This window comes from Notamacropus eugenii, chromosome 2 (assembly GCF_028372415.1).
Source record: "Notamacropus eugenii isolate mMacEug1 chromosome 2, mMacEug1.pri_v2, whole genome shotgun sequence".
Classification (NCBI taxonomy): domain Eukaryota; kingdom Metazoa; phylum Chordata; class Mammalia; order Diprotodontia; family Macropodidae; genus Notamacropus; species Notamacropus eugenii.
Window position 1 is genome coordinate 499513029 of NC_092873.1, and position 12610 is coordinate 499525638.

General features: G+C 38.9%; 1 long non-coding RNA gene across 2 annotated transcripts in view; it reads right to left on the reverse strand.

Annotated features, from left to right (window-relative positions):
* Nucleotides 1-12610, reverse strand: part of LOC140529949 (uncharacterized) — a 91880-nt gene that overhangs the window by 59536 nt on the left and 19734 nt on the right. The window lies entirely within an intron of this gene.

Below are 12610 nucleotides of genomic sequence, written 5' to 3' on the forward strand. Positions count from 1 at the left end.
AATGTGCCATGAAATTTAGGAAGCTGGGTCATATGAGGGTCATAATAGGCCAGGATCGATGCTTTCAGGTTCAAGCTTGGAATGAAATGAGATGCTCATAGCTGTACTTCCTTGTTGCCTGGCCTTTTGGTATACAGGGGCAAGTAGTCACATCAATGACCTCTCTGTTCAGTCTCCTGAGTCAATCATACCACAAAATTTTTTTCAATGCCTTTTAAAGAAAAGAATATTTTAGCCCAAGGGTGGGGAATCTACAGCCTCCAGGCCACAAGTGGCTCTCTAACTCCTTAAGTGTGGCATTTGACTGAGTCCAAGTTTTACAGAAGAAATTGCTTTATTAAGGATATTTGTTCTGTGAAGTTTGGATTTAGTCAAAGGGCCACACTTGAGGTCCCAGAGGGCCATATGTGGCCTAGAGGCTGTAGGTTCTGCTCCCCTGTTCTAGCATATATAGCAGATATTGTTCCTATGATAGAAGGAATACCCTTCTCAGCATCTGACACAGTCTAGAGAAAACTTTGTGTGTCTGTCCTGGGTGTTTGTCCAGGAAGATGAAGTGCTCCAAAAGTTTCTACAGTCACTGGCAATGAAAGAGGAATCCATCCTGCAGTCAGATCAAGCTCTCACTGAACAAGAGAAGGCCCTTGAAGGTACAAGGAGCTGGCATGTAGTGGTTTAGTCATACAGGGCATTTGGTGGGTTTGGACAAAATTCTCTCTAAGGGCCTCAGTGTGACATGAAGATTTTCCTGAAATACTTGGGATTCCTTCTTCTCTACTGTTCTAGTCCCTCCTGGATTTTATTAGGAACTGTGATCATGGCTTTAAAATTCAGAAGGTCAGAAAGTACTACTCCCCCAGACATTCCCAATTCTGCCTCTCTGGGTCTAATAAAAAAAGACAAATTTAGGAATTTACAGTCAGTTGGATTCTGAGTTCAAGAGAAAATATTATGTGTCACACTGCTGCTCAATGACCTTGTGGCTGGTGAAAGATAAATTGATTAAAGATATAAAGGTTTAATATTTTGAGCAAATGGATTTATTAAGCTACACATGGTAACTGCCCCCAAAACTGGGACCAGACCCCTTCCTCAGCTGCGGCACTAAAACCCAAATAAAAAAAGATAAAATTTTATACATTAAAAATAATTATTCACATAAAACTAATTTATTAAAAGGAAACGATACAACATTAGATAATCTGGTTTCCAATTAAGTGGAAGATCAGGGAATTTCCAAGTTGAGAGGAATTAATTGATGAAATTTCCAGAAATCAGAAAAGGAAGTACCCCACTGCCTCCCACGTGTCTGTGAACAATCAAAGCCTAGGGGAACCAATAACTGATAGATCAATCCAGGGACATTTTTCAGATAAAAATTTGGGTAGCTTGGGATGCACAATAGTGAGAAAATGCCTTGCATTAATCAATAGTCTCTCAATGGGTTTCCAGGCCACGTAAACTAGATCCTTGGTGAAGGGTCTCTAAGAGAAGGTGGAGGTGGTCCAGTTTCACAGCCATGCAGGCCTAGGTTCAAATAATACAATAATTCCCACAATTAAATAAAGTTTTCTCATGAGACAGAATTAAGACTAGACTTGTAATTATGTAGAATTGGAACTGAGCAGCTCCAGAATCGGGGTACACAATCCAGTCATTGAGACTCACTCAGTTCCCATAATCAAGCACTTGTTCTCCTCATCCCTTAAATTTCCTCCACCTTCAATCACTCCCTGATACCTCAAAGATCAGATATAAACTCCTCCATCGAACATTTAGAGCCCTACATAAATTGGCCCATTCCTACCTCTGCTCCTTCTTATACCTCACTGCTCCTCCACACATGCTGTTTCACCAACACTGATTACTTGCATTTTCTCAGACACAACAAGTCATAACTGATCTCCAGGCCTTTCCACTCACTGCCCCCTATTTCATCAAGGCTCTGCCTCCCACCTCTGCTAAAATCCACCTTCTTCAAAAGTCCTTTCCTGTCCCTCCTGCTTTTAGTGCTGTCTTCCTCATTCATATTGCCTCCCTTTAGCTCCCTGTAGATCTCGTATCTGAATAATTACTTGGATGTTGTATATTCCCTCAGAATATCAGCTTCTTGAGGGCAGGAATTATTTTTAACCTCTTATTTTTGGTATCTCAAGTGCTTAACACACTACCTGGCCCCTAGTAAGCACTTAATAAATGCTTGTTGACTAACTGAAAAGAGATGAAAACTAGCCTCGCCCTATTTAATCTTTTGTGTTTTCAATCAAACAGTTGAACAGGTGAAAAGAGAAGTACCTGAGAAGGAAAAGAAATTGTTGCAACAGCAAGAAATGGAAATGCAGCAGAAGATAGAAGATCAGCAGAGAAGTCATGAAGAAATCATCAAACAATTGGAAAATAAGAGGAAGGAAGAGAGGATCCAGGTCCTGAGAGAACAGGAAATGATTCTGGATCATAAGCTGAAGGTACACAGTGTTTGGGATAAGTGGCTATGCTCAGGAAGCAACATCACCACCATGGCAGGAAAAGGATGGGCAGAGAGGCAGGGAAGGCAAAGTTGCCTTCATGTGAGTTAGTATGATGGAGAGCAAAGGACCTTGGACTTTTCATCAGAAGATCTAGGTTTGAGCCCTCTCCTCCTCTCTTTCTCCTCCTCTATGTTCTCTCCTGTAATATAGGGTCAATCACATCTGCCTCACTGAGTACACAGAATAGTTGTGCCAATCAAATGATTTTTGGGTCACCCATAGAGCATCCCCCCATCAATCACAATGAGCTGCTCAGGAGAGTCTATTCCAAGTTCAATTTATTCTACAGATCCTCATACTATGAGATTCAAAGTTCACAAATCCCTACCAAAGTATGTGTTTTTCTAGTGAACCAGAAGGTACACCTAGTTCAAAGCAAAGTCCTAAAGCCCAGAGGCTTTTCTGTTGCATCCTTTCTATACAAGGCAGACCACTTAACATACAATCGTCAGTCTAGAGAACATCCCTCAGTGATATTTCTCCCATAACGAATAATTTCTCTGATCCTCTGATCCAGAAGGAGATTCCAGAATCCAGGAACCAAGATGTTTGGAACAAAGATACAGGCCATCCCAACAAACATGTACATTGAGGCTTAAGGCTATGTTTGATTTCTATTCCATGCCCAGCAATCTCCTGCATTATCTCTGCCAGGATTCTTTAGTCTTAAGGTCAGAAAGTCCTGGCTTAAATTCTATTGCTAAATTTGTCACAGATAGCATCAACTAAGGATTTCTCTTCTTGCCAAACTGTAGAGGGTAAGTTCAAGGCATTCCAGTGTGTCATCTCCCAAATCCTTGACTCTTTCCTGCAAATGTAAGAGAGAGTGAGCTGGTCCTGTGATCTCACTGATGGAAGTAACTGCAATGAGGTTTTCTCTACGAGTACAATCAGCACCACCCTGTAGGGATTGTGCTAGAGATTTGTTGGGTGCACTGAGGAGGTTAAATGACTTGTCCTGGGTCACACAGCCAGGATTTATCACAGGTTAAGAATTGAATTCAGATTTTCCTGACTCTAAGGCTCTCAACAAGGCCATGCTGTCTCATATAAATGAGAGGAGGCCAAGGAAGACACAGCAGCCAATGCAAACACAGTGAGCAAGGCCATTGCATTCTGCACCCAGCTACATTCCCAACCTTTTATATGTGATTGTGGTAGGACAAAGCATCTGTGACATCTGTTTAAAAAAAGTCTTGAAAATCACAAAGTGCCATGAACCTTTGAGGTCCTGTGATTAGTACTTCTAATACCATAGCACACAGGGAAATCTCAAAGGGAACTAGATTGGATCTGTCTCCTCTCCACTTGCTTCTGACTGAACCTCCTGATTCAGATCAAAGCCTCTTTGTCCTCAACAAAGACCCTAAAAATATCCAAGCTCTCTGTGGCGTCATCTGCAATCCTAGAAACCATAGACTGCATATTAATTCCAGAGGCCCCATGCATCTGGGGCTGCTAGGATGATGCCAAGTATCCCACATCGAGTCAATTGTACCCTCCTACCTCAGCTCCTACCTCAGTTCAGTGGCTGATCTGGTTCCCTTAAGACCATTGTCAATAAGTCCCTACCCAAAGGGCCATAGGAGGCCCTAGATAAAATGAAATTTGGCCAGATGCAATCCAGGCTAGTCATAGAGACAGCAGATGCTGAGTGCCATTTGTTTCAGTGTTAATCAAAGGGCCAAGCCACTTTGAACTTGACTTGAGTCCCTGTTGAATCACTCTATATCTAGGATTTTATGCTCTTTTTTAAACATGTGGACAACTGGGCCACTCAGTTATTAATTGAGAACATCGCTGAAAATGATTGCTAGCATTTTACATATCACTTTAAGTTTTACAAAGCAAACATCTCATTTTTATCCTTACAACAATCTGGGGAATTAGGTGTTATTATCAGTTAAGGAATATGACTCCAGTTACATCTAGTGAGTGTCAAAGCAGGATTCAGACTCAGTTCTTCCTGACTCCAAGTTCAGCACTGTCCCACCCTTCTCAGTCCCTTAAGGACCATGATTCCAATCCAGCTGGCCTTGTGTTCAGCTGTTACAGATTTCAGCACTGGCCCTGAGGCCTTGCTTCTTGTCTCTAGTAGTGCGGAAGTAAAGAGACATTGCAGAGAAGGTCTAACCTCTAAATGGTTACTAAATGTCACAGCCCAGGAATGACCCTTGAGGAGAAATCCCCTGTGCCTTTTCCCTTCCTGTAATCTACTTAGAGCTCACATCTCATGCAGCAGAAACGCAGGGAGGTATCTCGTTCTTGGTGGAATGGGGACTATGGCAATGTGCAATGCTGATGTGCTTTTGTCTTCTCTTAGGAACAACAGAAGCTGGTGAAGGAAGCGTTTCATGTGAAAGCTGAAGAGATGAAAAGACAGATGGAGGACTTACAAAATGAGATTATGGTTACCAAGAGTATATTGTCCAGGTTGTTCAGTGTTTTAGATACCACTGACACTGGACTGATGGTCACATTAGCTAATGCAGGAAGATTCATCAGCTTAGGGACAAAGGCATTGAACCATTTTTTAAAAAAATAATTAAATGGGCTTCAGTTTCTCAAAATAAAGTTATGTAATATAGTTTTCCCATCTAAAAAGAAAATGGCACGGAGATCTCCCTGTATATGGCTCTGAGCACATATGTGTGTGTTTTCTTGTATCTAGTTTATCCAGGTGTTAAAAAGTAAAACTGTTATCTACCACATAAGATAAATGACGTGGGACAAAATTCACACAAAGAGCATCCATCCCCTCAGTGTTTGTAAGATGAGTCTTCATTCCACAAAATGGAAGGCGTCTTTTGAAATGAAATGAAAGCAAATGGTCTACAGGGCAAAAAGATTGAGTTCTTCCCTTCCCGTTGACAGCTCAGAAGATTCAGAGGTAGAAGGACTCTGGGCAGTCTTGGAATCTAATTGGTTCATTTTACATGTGACTTTTTGGTGGTGCAATGGGTGATGCAGGACTTGACATCTGGAAGACCTGAGTTCAAATCAGGCATCAGACACTTAGAAGGTGTAGGATCCTAAGTAAGCCACTGAAACGTTGTATTTCAGTTTACTATACATAAAATAGGGGTAATAAAAGTATCTACTTCACAGGTTTTTTGTGAGGATCAAATGAGAGAAGCTTTGGCAGCCTTAAAGTGCTGTATAAATGCCAGCTGTTACTATTGTGAGAAAGAGAGGCAGTTTGTCCTCCACAGAAAGAATCATCTATTGGGCAGCTAAGCGATAGGGAGGGAGTACTGAGAAGTCTCAAGATCCTGCTTCAGCAGGTGACACGTTAAACTAAGAGGGGAGACAAGGTCACAGTATTCCCTAAACTGTGCTTGCTTAATAAGCTTCATGCATATTAACTGACACACCCTGCATAAAATTATCCCTCCATTTTCTAATCATGGGATCTATGTTGAAGCATATTTGGGAGGAGAGAACACACCAAGGATTGTTGTGTAATGGGAATGTCCGAAAGATTGTGACCCTGAGGAGACTCGACCAATCCTGACTCTAAGGGGAGGTCTGATCACCCAAACAATATTTAAAGTTATTTTTGCTTCTGTATGTGTCTTCTGTTCTCTGTGAGCAGCATTCATGTCTGGATATGCAAAATAAATTGTCTTCTTCTGCGCACTCTGTCTTTGAGTTATTTTCATGAGAGTGGTGTGTTTCCAACAATATTATAAAACACTGAGGCCCAGAGGTTGGACCAAAGTCACAGAGAAGATGGGACTTATACTGAGGCTTCTTGACTCCAGATATGTTCTGACACCCATGGAGAGCAAACGCTTTGACCTCTCCTTAGAGACAACACATCAATTTCTCCTTGTTTCTCAAAATTTTAAAAAGTCCAAGTGGAAGAGTGCATTTTTGTTTGTTGTTAATGTAATTTTGCTTCTTAATGGGAAGATCTTTCCCATCCATTAACAGGCCCATTTACTAAGTGAAGAAATGAGTGTATGTAAATCTTTCATGAACAGCCTGAATATGACCCTGCAGCTTCTAAAACAGAGGTTCCCAAGCTTTCTCAGGTCACAGAGCCTTTAGTGTTTGTGTTTTTTATAACACCCCTGAGACAAAAGAAATACTTAACAGTCCTCTGTATTAAGTACTGTTACAAGCATTTAATGTTCTAACAACTTAGCCCTTTGAAAAATGTATACATGTAAATAGAATTATTTTAGATTGTACCATTCTGTTGTTGTTCAGTCAATTTCAGTCATGTCTGTCTTTTCATGACCTCATATGAGGGGTTTCCTTTGCAAAAATACTGAAATGCTTTGCCATTATGTTGATCACTTCCTTTGACAGATGAGGAAACTGAAGAGACAAAATGCTATGTGACTTGCCCAGAGTCATACAGCTATTAAGTGTCTGAGGCTGGATTTGAACTTAAGTTTTCCTGACCTTAGGTCCTATGCTCTACCCATTGAGATACATAACTGCCCATGTTTCCATTCCACAATTACTAATAGGATGTGTGTGCCTACTGGGCATGGCACAACTTCTCAAACTTGAAATTCAACTGGACACTATACTCACCCTCGCCCTTATCCTATTCTCCAATGAATTTTGCTCAGTGCTTGCTACTTAACTAACTAACTACAAAAACCCCAGCTTCCCTAAGACATAATGATCCTAGCCAAAAGCATAAGTGAACAGACTCATCTCTGACATTCCAAAATGTCAATGAAAGGAATGTAGCATAATGTAATGCTGAATATGTGAACTGCCTGTAGTCAGTAGTTAGCATGGTATCAGACAGCTGTTGCAAACGGTGCTTCTCTTAAATATTCAAAGAACAAATGATTTCCCAGTGAATTCTCTGGATTCCTAGAGAGCCCCACCGTGCTGTCTGAGAACCACTTCCAGTTCAGCCTTCGGAATCTAAGAAGACAATCCAATCTTTTTCCACATGATAGCCCTACAGCTACTTGGAGACTCCTATTATGTCCTATTTAGGCTTCTCTGCTCCAATCTAAGGCATCTTCATTTTCTTCACTATATCTTTCAGTCTAATGGTTTTCCATTCAAAAGTCTCTGTTTTATTTTTATCCTTTCCAAAATAAAAGTTCTTTGTGTAATAATGTCAACTGTCTTTTAATAATTAATCTATTTTTAGTTATCAACATTTACTTCCATAAGATTTTGAATTTCAAATTTTCTCCCCCTCCATCTCCTTTCCCTTCCTCAACACATCATGCAATCTAATATTAGGCTGTACATATACATTCATAATAAACATAGGTTATCTCCAGTCATCCTAATGAATATCTGGTCACTGGATTCAGATGGCTCTGGAGGAGAAGTGAGGCTGGTGACCTACACAGCTCTCCCTCACTCAAAACAAAGTCAAGTGCAAGTCATGTCATCATTTCTCTGATGGCATGGTCTTCTTTGGCAATGAAGGACAAACACACATACACACACACATTTGCACATTAGTCACGACTCAAAGTAGAGCTAGAACAAATGAGAGAAACCACTAGAAAGAATTACAACAACAGAAGAAAAAGAGAGCAACTTGTATGCTTCCATCTGCATTCAGACTCCAAAGTTATTTCTCTGGATGTGGAAAGCATTATCCATCATGATTCTTTTGAAACTTTCTTAGATCCTTGCATTGTTGAGAAGGCCTAAGTTCATCACTGCACAGTGTAGCTGTTACTGTGTACAGTGTTCTCCTGGTTGTGCTCACTTACTCAGCATCAGTTCATACAAGTCTTTCCAGGATTTTCTGAAGTTCGATCTCTCATCAATTTTTATAGCAAAATAGTATTCCATTACATTCAAATATCACGAAATCCAATTCTTGGTCACCACAAAAAGAGCTACTATAAATATTGTTGTTCATGTCGGTCTTTTTCCCATTTTTATGAACTCTTTAGGATACAGATCTAGAAGTGGTATTGCTGGGTGAAAGGGTATACATAGTTTTATAGCCCCTTGAACTTAGTTCCAAATTGTTCTCCAGAATGGTTGTATTGATTCACAACTCCACCAATAATGCATTAATGTTACAATTTTCCCACATCTTCTTCAACATTTCATTTTCCTTTCTTGTCATTCTTGTCATGCTAGCAAATCTGATAGAAGTGATCTGGTACCTCAGAGACAATTTAATTTTCCTTTCTCTAATTAATTGTGATTTAGAGCATTTTTTCATATGACTATAGATATCTTTAATTTCTTTCTCTGAAAACTGCCTGTTCAAATCCTTTGATCATTTATCAACTAGGGAATGAGTTGTACTCTTATAAATTCTGTTCACTTCTCCTTATATTTTAGAAATAAGAGCTTTGTCAGAGATGCTAGTTGAAAAATTATTTCCCAGTTTTCTGCTTTCCTCCTAATCTTGGTTGCATTGGCTTTGTTTGTGCAAAAACTTTTCAATTTAATGTAATCAAAATTATCCATTTTGCATCTCATAATATTCTCTCTTGTATTGCCACAAATTCCTCCATTCTCCATAAATTTGATAGATAAATTATTCCTTGCCCCCTAATTTGTTTATAGTATAAGCCTTTATATCTAGATCATGTACCTATTTGGATTTTATTTTGGTATACAGTGGTATACACTGGTCTAGATCCAATTTCTGCCATAGTATTGTCCAGTTTTCCCAGCAATTTTTGTTCAACAGTGAGTTCTTATCCCAGAAGCTGTAGTCTTTGGATTTATCAAACAGTAGATTACCATAGCCATTGACAATTTTGTCTTGTGTACCTAGCCTATTCCACAGAGCTACCACTTTATTTCAAAGCCATGATTGCTGCTTTATAATACAATTTAAGATCTAGTACAGGTAGGCCACCTTCTCTTGCATTTCTTTTCATTAATTTTCTTGAGATTCTGGACCTTTTATTCTTCTTTAAAAATTGTGTATTTTTAGTTTACAACATTCACTTCTACAAAATTTCAGATTTCAAATTTTCTCCCTATCTCCCCCCTCTCCCCATCCCAGGACAGCATGCAATTTGATTTCCCTTTCCTCCAATCTGCCCTCCCTTCTATCACTCCACTCCTTATCCCCTTCCCTTCTACTATCCTGTAGGGCAAGATAGATTTCTATATCCCATTGCTTATATATATTACTTTCTAGTCATATGCAAAATTATTTTTAATATTTATTTTTAAAGCTTTGAGTTCCACATTCTCTCTCTTCCCCTCTCCTCATCCATCCTCATTAAGAAAGCAAACAATTCAATATAGGTTATACGTGGGTAGTCATGTAAAACATTTCCATAACAGTCATGTTGTGAAAGACTACCTGTATTTCCCTCTATTCTGACCTACCCTCCATTTATTCTATTCTCTTCTTTGCCCTGTCCCTCTACTAAAGTGTTTTCTTCTGATTACCCCTTTCTCCAATCTGCCATCCTTTCTGTTATCCCCCCTCTCTTATCTCCTTCTACCCTGATTTCCATACCCAATTGAGGGTGTATTTCCTCCTGAAGTTATTCAGAAGTTAGTCTCTCATGAAGCTAAATCCAATGAAAGGAGGGCTCATTTATTTCCTCTTCTCCTTCTTCCCCTTCATTGTAAAATCTCTTTTTCCTCTTTTATGTGAGATAATTTACTGCATTCTACCTCTCTTTTCTTCTTTCTACTAGTACCTTCCTCTCAATACTTAATTTAATTTTTTAGATATCATCCCTTAATATTCAGCTCACCCTGTGTCCTCTATCTCTCTCTGTGTGTGTATGTGGGTGTATATTTTTACATTTACACACACATACATATATACAATTATGTGTGTACATACACATATATATTACACACACACACATACACACATGTGTATGTATCTCCGTGTGTGTGTGTGTGTGTGTGTGTGTGTGTAATCCCTCCCACTACTCTAATACTGAGAAAGGTCTCATGAGTTTGAAATATCATCTTCCTATGCAGTAATATAAACAATTCAACTTTAATAAGTCCCTAATGACTTCTCTTTCCTATTTTATCTTTTTATGCTTCTCTTGATTCTTGTATTTGAAAGTCAAATTTTCTATTCAGCTCCAGTCTTTTCAACAAAAATGCTTGAAAGTCCTCTATTTCACTGAAGTTCCATTTTTTCCCCTGAAGTGTTATACTCAGTTTTTCTGGGTAGGTGATTCTTGGTTTTAATCCTACCTCCCTTGACCTCTAGAATATCATATTCCAAACCCTCCAATCCCTTAGAGTAGAAGCTGTTAAATCTTGTGTTATCCTGATTGAGTTTTTACAATACTTGAACTGTTTATTTCTGGCTGTTTGCAGTATTTTCTCCTTGACCTAGGAACTCTGGAATTTTCCTACAATATTCCTAGGAGTTTTCCTTTTGTGATCTCTTTCATGAGGTGATTGGTTGATTCTTCCATCTCTACTTTACCCTCTGGTTCCAGAATATCAGGACAGTTTTCCTTGATAATTTCTTAAAACATAATGTCTAGGCTCTTTTTTTTTTAATTATGACTTTTTAGGTAGTCCAATAATTTTTAAATTATCTCTCCTAGATCTACTTTCCAGGTCAATTGCATTCCCAATGAGATACTTCCCATTGTCTTCTATTTTTTATTCTTTTGGTTTTGTTTTATAATTTCTTGATTTCTCATGAAGTCATTAGCTTCCATTTGCTCCATTCTAATTTTTAAGGAATCATTTTCTGCAGTAAGCTTTTGGACCTCTTTTTCCACTTGACCCATTCTGTTTTTTAAGACATTCTTCTCATTGGCTTTTTGGACCTCCTTTCCCATTGGATTAGTCTAATTTTAAAGCTGTAATTTTCTTCAACATTTTCGGGAAGTTTCCTTTAGCAAACTGTTGACTCGTTTTTCATGACTTTCTTGCATCACTCTCATTTCTCTTCCCAGTTTTTGATCTACTTCTCTTAGTTGATTTTCAAAATCCTTTTTGAGATCTTCCATGACCTGAAACCAATTCCTCTTTTTCTTAGAGGCTTTGGATGAAGGAGTCTCATCTTTGTTTTCTTCTTCTTGTTTTATGTTTTGATCTTCCTTATCACCAATGGTGTAAGGAAATACCTCATCACCAAGAAAGGAAGACTCTATAGTCTGTTTCTTCCCCCCTACTCTTTTGCTCACTTTCCCATCCAATTACTTAACTTTTGAGCTCTTTAAGTGGGGGGTTCCAGAAGCCCCCTCCACTTTAGCAGTGAATGCTACCACTCTATGGCTGGGGCTAGGGCTAGGATTGGGGCCTCATCACAACCCCTCTCAACCAGGTGAAAGACCCTTCCCATTGACCTTCAAAGCTTTCTTTGGAGTTTTCTGGTTGAAAAGTCTGGAAACCACAGCAGCCACCAGCAATTCAGTCCCCTAAGGCCTGCTCCAGCTTTATCTGGCTGGCACAGCCCATGCTGAACTTCACTGCACTCTCAGCCTGGTGCAATAGGCCTTTCCTCTCAACCTTCCAGATAGTCTTGGGCTAGAAATTTGCTTCAATCTGTCATTTTTGTGGCTTCTGTTGCTCTAGAATTTGTTTTGAGTCGTTTTTTTACAGGTTTTTTGAGGAGTTTGGGGAGAGAGCTCCAGCAGGTACCTGCTTTAACTCCACTACCTTGGCTTTTCCTTGGACCTTTTATTCTTCCAGATGAATGTTTTTGTTTTTTTTCTAGCTGTATAAAATCATTGTTTGGTAGTTTGATTTATATGGTACTGAATAAATAAATTTAAGTGAATAGACTTTTTTTTATATTAGATCAGCCTACTCATGAGCAATTGATATTTTTCTAATGATTTAGATCTGACTTTATTTGTGTGAAAAATTGTTTTGTGACTGTGTTTATATAGTCCCTGGATTTGTTTTGGTAGATAGACACCCAAATACTTTATAATGTTTACTGTATCTTTAAATGGAATTTCACTTTCTCTCTATTGCTGTAGGGCTTTGTTAGTAATATGTAGAAATGCATATTTCTATGCATATTTCTGTGGGTTTATTTTCTATTCTGCAAATCTGCTAAATTTATTTACTATTTCAAGTAATTTTGGATTTTATTCTAGGATTCCTAAGTATACCATCATATCATCTTCAAAGATTGATGGCTTTATTTCTTATTTGCCTGCTCTAAGTCT